The sequence below is a fragment of the Salvelinus sp. IW2-2015 genome, unplaced genomic scaffold (assembly GCF_002910315.2).
Source record: "Salvelinus sp. IW2-2015 unplaced genomic scaffold, ASM291031v2 Un_scaffold2638, whole genome shotgun sequence".
Classification (NCBI taxonomy): Eukaryota; Metazoa; Chordata; class Actinopteri; order Salmoniformes; family Salmonidae; genus Salvelinus; species Salvelinus sp. IW2-2015.
Genome location: NW_019943945.1, coordinates 7,001 through 13,036, shown reverse-complemented (window position 1 = coordinate 13,036; position 6,036 = coordinate 7,001).

The following is a 6,036-nucleotide window of genomic DNA, read 5'->3' as shown; positions in this document are numbered from 1 at the left end:
AAACAGGTTTGGCCGTTACAGACTTCAGACAAGTTCTGTGACACTTTACGAGGGGTTTTGTCGGCCAAACTGTTCGACTTCAGACAAGTTCTGTGACACTTTTACGAGGGGTTTTTGTCGGCCAAACTGTTCGACTTCAGACAAGTTCTGTGACACTTTACGAGGGGTTTTGTCGGCCAAACTGTTCGACTTCAGACAAGTTCCTGTGACACTTTACGAGGGGTTTGTGTCGGCCAAAACTGTTCGACTTCAGACAAGTTCTGTGACACTTTACGAGGGGTTTGTGTCGGCCAAACTGTTCGACTTCAGACAAGTTCTGTGACACTTTACGAGGGGTTTGTGTCGGCCAAACTGTTCGACTTCAGACAAGTTCAGTGACACTTTACGAGGGGTTTTGTCGGCCAAACTGTTTGACTTCAGACAAGTTCTGTGACACTTTACGAGGGGTTTTTGTCGGCCAAAACTGTTCGACTTCAGACAAGTTCAGTGACACTTTACGAGGGTGTGTGTCGGCCAAACTGTTCGACTTCAGACAAGTTCTGTACACTTTACGAGGGGTTTGTGTCGGCCAAACTGTTCGACTTCAGACAAGTTCGTGACACTTTACGAGGGGTTTGTGTCGGCCAAACTGTTTCGACTTCAGACAAGTTCGTGACACTTTACGAGGGGTTTTTGTCGGCCAAACTGTTCGACTTCAGACAAGTTCAGTGACACTTTACGAGGGTTTGTGTCGCCAAACTGTTCGACTTCAGACAAGTTCAGTGACACTTTACAAGGGGTTTTTGTCGGCCAAACTGTTCGACTTCAGACAAGTCTAGTGACACTTTACGAGGGTTTGTGTCGGCCAAACTGTTCGACTTCAGACAAGTTCTGTGACACTTTACGAGGGGTTTGTGTCGGCCAAACTGTTCGACTTCAGACAAGTTCTGTGACACTTTACGAGGGGTTTGTGTCGGCCAAAACTGTCGACTTCAGACAAGTTCTGTGACACTTTACGAGGGTGTGTCGGCCAAACGTTCGACTTCAGACAAGTTCGTGACACTTTACGAGGGGTTTTGTCGGCCAAAACTGTTCGACTTCAGACAAGTTCAGTGACACTTTACGAGGGGTTTTGTCGGCCAAACTGTTCGACTTCAGACAAGTTCAGTGACACTTTACGAGGGTTTTGTCGGCCAAACTGTTCGACTTCAGACCAAGTTTCTGTGACACTTTACGAGGGGTTTTGTCGGCCAAACTGTTCGACTTCAGACAAGTTCAGTGACACTTTACGAGGGGTTTGTGTCGGCCAAACTGTTCGACTTCAGACAAGTTTCAGTGACACTTTACGAGGGGTTTGTGTCGGCCAAACTGTTCGACTTCAGACAAGTTCAGTGACACTTTTACGAGGGGTTTTTGTCGGCCAAACTGTTCGGACGCAACAGATGTTTTCGTGAGAAGACGATTGTCATGGTGTATGATGGTCTGACAAACAACACTTTGTAGAAGGACCGAATTGTTCATGGTGTGAGCCACAAACTAATACGGCTCTAACGAACACAATGGCGTTCTCTGTTYTGCTCTACGACTCCCACAAGGGTCACAGGATTCGTCTGAAGGTAGCCCATACAAACRAATCGAAGTTTGRAGSTAGTTTCGTGACAACAAAATAAGGGGTTAATTGTGGGTCCAAAAAAAGCACTAATATTTCCTGAGCTTTCTTATATCTCTTAATAATATAGGACATTCACAGATTAGGTGTTACCTATCGGGAAATATGCAAATACATGCAAMACGCACCAATACCTGGTACTTGGTTATTCCCATCTCCTTGCTTGTTCTGCCCAATGTGCTTCATTTGCTCCAATTGGGGGAAAAAACGGCGATTATAAATCTTGGGTTAGTTATCAGTACCTTTGACAGTAGACTCATCCTGTGTTTTTTCTCTGTTTTCAAACTCATCCTGTGTTTTTTCTCTGTTTTCAAACTCATCCTGTGTTTTTTCTCTGTTTTCAAACTCATCCTGTGTTTTTTTCTCTGTTTTCTCTCTCTCTACTCTCCTTGTCCTCTCTCACTCTACTCTCCTTGTCCTCTCTCACTCTACTCTCCTTGTCCTCTCTCTGTTTTCTCTCTACTCTCCTTGTCCTCTCTCTGTTTTGTTTCTCTCTCTACTCTCCTTATCCTCTCTCGCTCTCTCTGTTTTCTCTCTCTTCCTCTCCCTCTTTCCTCTTCTCTCCTCTCTTCCCTCTGTCAATTTCCTCTCCTTCTCTCTCCTCTTTTATCCTCTTTAATCTCCCTCTCTCTCTCTCTCTTTCTCTCTCTCTCATCCCACTTCTCTCTATTCTCTCTCCTTTTCCTATACTCCTCTCAGTGAGGATAGCAGAGGGGAAGCCCCCATGGAGAGAATTGTGTGTAATTAAGATAGAGGGCCTGATCAAAGGCATCTAAGAGCTGAGGAGAGGTTGAGGTGTGTGTGTGAGAGAGAGAGAGAGAGAGAGAGAGAGGGGGGAGAGGGGGGAGGGGGAGGGAGGGAGCTGAGGAGAGGTGAAGGTGATCATTGGATGTCTCCTAATGATGTGGACTTCTCAGACGTCTGGACTAGAACGGCTGGAGTGTGTGTGTGTGTGCTGTGTGTGTGTGTGTGTGTGTGTGTGTGTGTGTGTGTGTGTGTGTGTGTGTGTGTGTGTGTGTGTGTGTGTGTGTGTGTGTGTGTGTGTGTGTTGTGGTGTGTGTGTGTGTGTGTGTGGTGTGTGTGTGAAGAGAGAGAGGAGAGAGCGCGAGAAAGTTCACAGTGTGTAAAGGGACAGCATTACCCAATTTCAATTCTTGAATTTCAGTTTAGTAAGAATCAAATCAACCTCAATTTTATCCTACCTTGATTACGGTTTGCAACACCTAGAGATGAAGCATTAGCTCGATCTGTGTAAAGATGGGAGAGGTCATATAAGTGACAGTTATTTTATGCTATCAGATAGTTCATCCTGGATGAATTGAATGCACATGGACAGCATGCACAGCTATCTCACTGAAGGCAGTCCTAATGATGTTGCGTGAACATGCATGACTGTTACATAGAGAGAGTCAGGGACACTGAGTAGCAGCAGTGTGTGTAATCTCCACCAAAATACTCCGGACTCTTGATTCATATTCCATTTTGATACCAACTATGATAATGGTAATAGATAATGGTTTGTGCTTTAGGGACTTGGATCTACAAGGGGGCGGCAGGTAGCCTAGTGGACTAGTAACCGAAAGGTTGCTGGATTGAATCCCCGAGCTGACAAGGTAAAAATCTGTCGTTCTGCCCCAGAACAARGCAGTTAACCCACTGTTCCTAGGCCATCGTTGTAAATAAGAATTTGTTCTTAACTGACTTGCCTAGTTAATTAGATAAAGATTTTTTTTTTAAAGTACGAATGACTTCTTGCATGCAACATAAGTGAGTAGACATTTTGAGAGGCTCAAGAAGCTTATCTAGCTAAAGGATGTTCAACTACACTATTTGGGCAACAAGCACTGAGACCCATGGCTAAAAACGACACAGTCATCTCTTWAGAATGCATTTCTGATGGAGCATCGACAAAAACAATAACGTCTTTATAAAAGATGAAGTCTGAGGTGAAAATTATAAATGTTTATTTAAATGTTGATTTACTTACGCACTGGTACATGACTGCTATGGATACCTATGGAGAAAAAGAATGAAAGAAAGAAGTGTATTTTTTTTAAATGACAAAGAGAGATGATCAAAGTATGTCCACAGCTTTTATCTTTAACCCCTTAAAATATCGGAGTGGAATAGGCCACAAACTAAACTTAACATTCAGGAAGATACAACATGTATACAGTGTATATATAACAGAAGAGATATCCTGTAAACTGGTGAAATGTCAMCCACAGGATTATGGTTGTCATCGATTTTCAACATAGACAAACCTTGTATAAAATATGTTGAGTTTATTCCTTTGAAACAACGTCAGATCATTGTTACGTACAGTATATCCACTATCAGAAAAACAACAGGCTGGGGCAGAACCTCCTACTGAAGAGTTGATCTATCTACAGCTATYCATAACCCATCCAGGGATTTAAACTAAGCCTAGCTTTGATATTTGTCATCGACTACTACCAATGTGCTATCGTGAGAATGATTATCAATAAATCTCGTAATAACTACATATATTCACCGTTGCCATAGAAGTCATTCCAAAAGGTAGGTTTATTAACATAGCAAATGAAATGTAAGCATACTCTCTATAAATCGTACAGCATCAATTATAATAGATCTATTATATTATTATTATTTTTTTATTTTTTTTATTTTTAATTTTTTAATTATTATTAACTCTATGCATTTACAAATCATCAAACTAGCTATGTTTCAGTCAACCCCAGGACTCAACTAAAAATAAACATAACATATAGGCTCAGGATTTTTTTAAGCTTCTGGTTGATTATAAAGTCTACATCATTAATACGGTTGGATTCCACAACATCTCAACCAAACATCTAAGTGAAGGAATAGGGAATTTATTTCAAAAAAAACGTGTTATTTAAAATGCGTTTAAACGTTTATTAGATGAAATTTAATCTTTTAAATTTTCATTTTTTGGGGTTTGAGCTTGAGAGGGCAATCCAGCACATCAATTACTTAATTTGGAGATTACTGGATATTGAAATTTTGTTTGGTTTCAATCGCAACAAATATCCAACATATGAGGAGATGTATCTTTCTGCTTGGATAGTTATTATCTGTGCCACTGACTTAGTCTGTATTTAATTCCACTTTGGTCTTCAAAATAATAAATTGAATATGTGGATTCACGTCTGCCACCTTCAACCAAAATCAAAAGTTAAATAATTTGGACTAAATTCAATTAAATTAAATTTTGAAGCCATTTTTAAAGTTGTGATTTGATTCAAGTCTACTCTTTAATGATTCTTGGTTGAGATGGAAAACGTGATATCCAACACTTTAATTTGTAAACAAACTGGATGAAATCCAGACTCAGCCAGTGGCAAACAAAAGAATACATCTCCTTTTTTTATGTTGATATTTGGTTGGGTTGAACAACTTAACACTTTGCAGTCAGAAAATAGCCTATTTAACTTGCCGACAAGTTTAACAATTATATTTTCCGGATTCACGGCTACCAACTAACAAGACATGAAAAGTTATAGAATAGAATTTAATGTCAGATCAAATAAATCATTTCAAATCAAAATGTATTTTGTCACATGTGCCCGTATACAAGCCAGGTGTAGACTTTACCATGAAATGCTTACTAACAGCCTTAACGCAACATACTGCAGAGCTTAAATATTATGAAAATTGGCAAATGAAAATAGAAAATAGCAACAAAATAAATAACAATAATGAGGCTATATACAGGAGGCGTACCTGTACCGAGTTGATGTGCAGGGGTAAAACGTACACGTAGGTAAGGGTAAAAGTGACTAGGCAATCAGAATAGATAATAAACACAGTCGCAGCAGTGTATGTGGAAAGTGTGAAAGTCTGTGTATGTTTGTGTGTTTGTGGCGTCAATATGAATGTGTGTGTGTGTGTGTGTGTGTGTGTTTTGTGTGTGTGAGCCTATGTAGTGTGTGTGTGTGTGTGTGTGTGTGTGTGTCTGTGTCTGTGAGTGTATGAGTTGGAGTGTCAGTGTACGTACAGTAGCCATTTGATTAACTGTTCAGCAGTCCTATGGCATGGGGGTAGAAACTGTTCAGGTGCCTTTTGGTCCTAGACTTGGCGCTCCGGCACCGCCTTGCCGTGCGGTAGCAGAGAGAACAGTCTATGACTTGGATGAATTTTGGGGGGGCCTTCCTCTGACACCACCTATTATAGAGGTCCTGGATGTTAGGGACTGGGCCATCCGCACCACCCTCTGTAGCGTCATGCGATCGAGGGCGGTGCAGTTGTCATACCAACTGGTGATGGTGTAGCTGTATTACTTTTTGAGGATCTGAGGGCCCCGTGCCAAATCTTTTCAGCCTCCTGAGGGGGAACGGGTTCTGTCTGTTGAACATGGCACGCTTTTCTATGATTCTATAAGA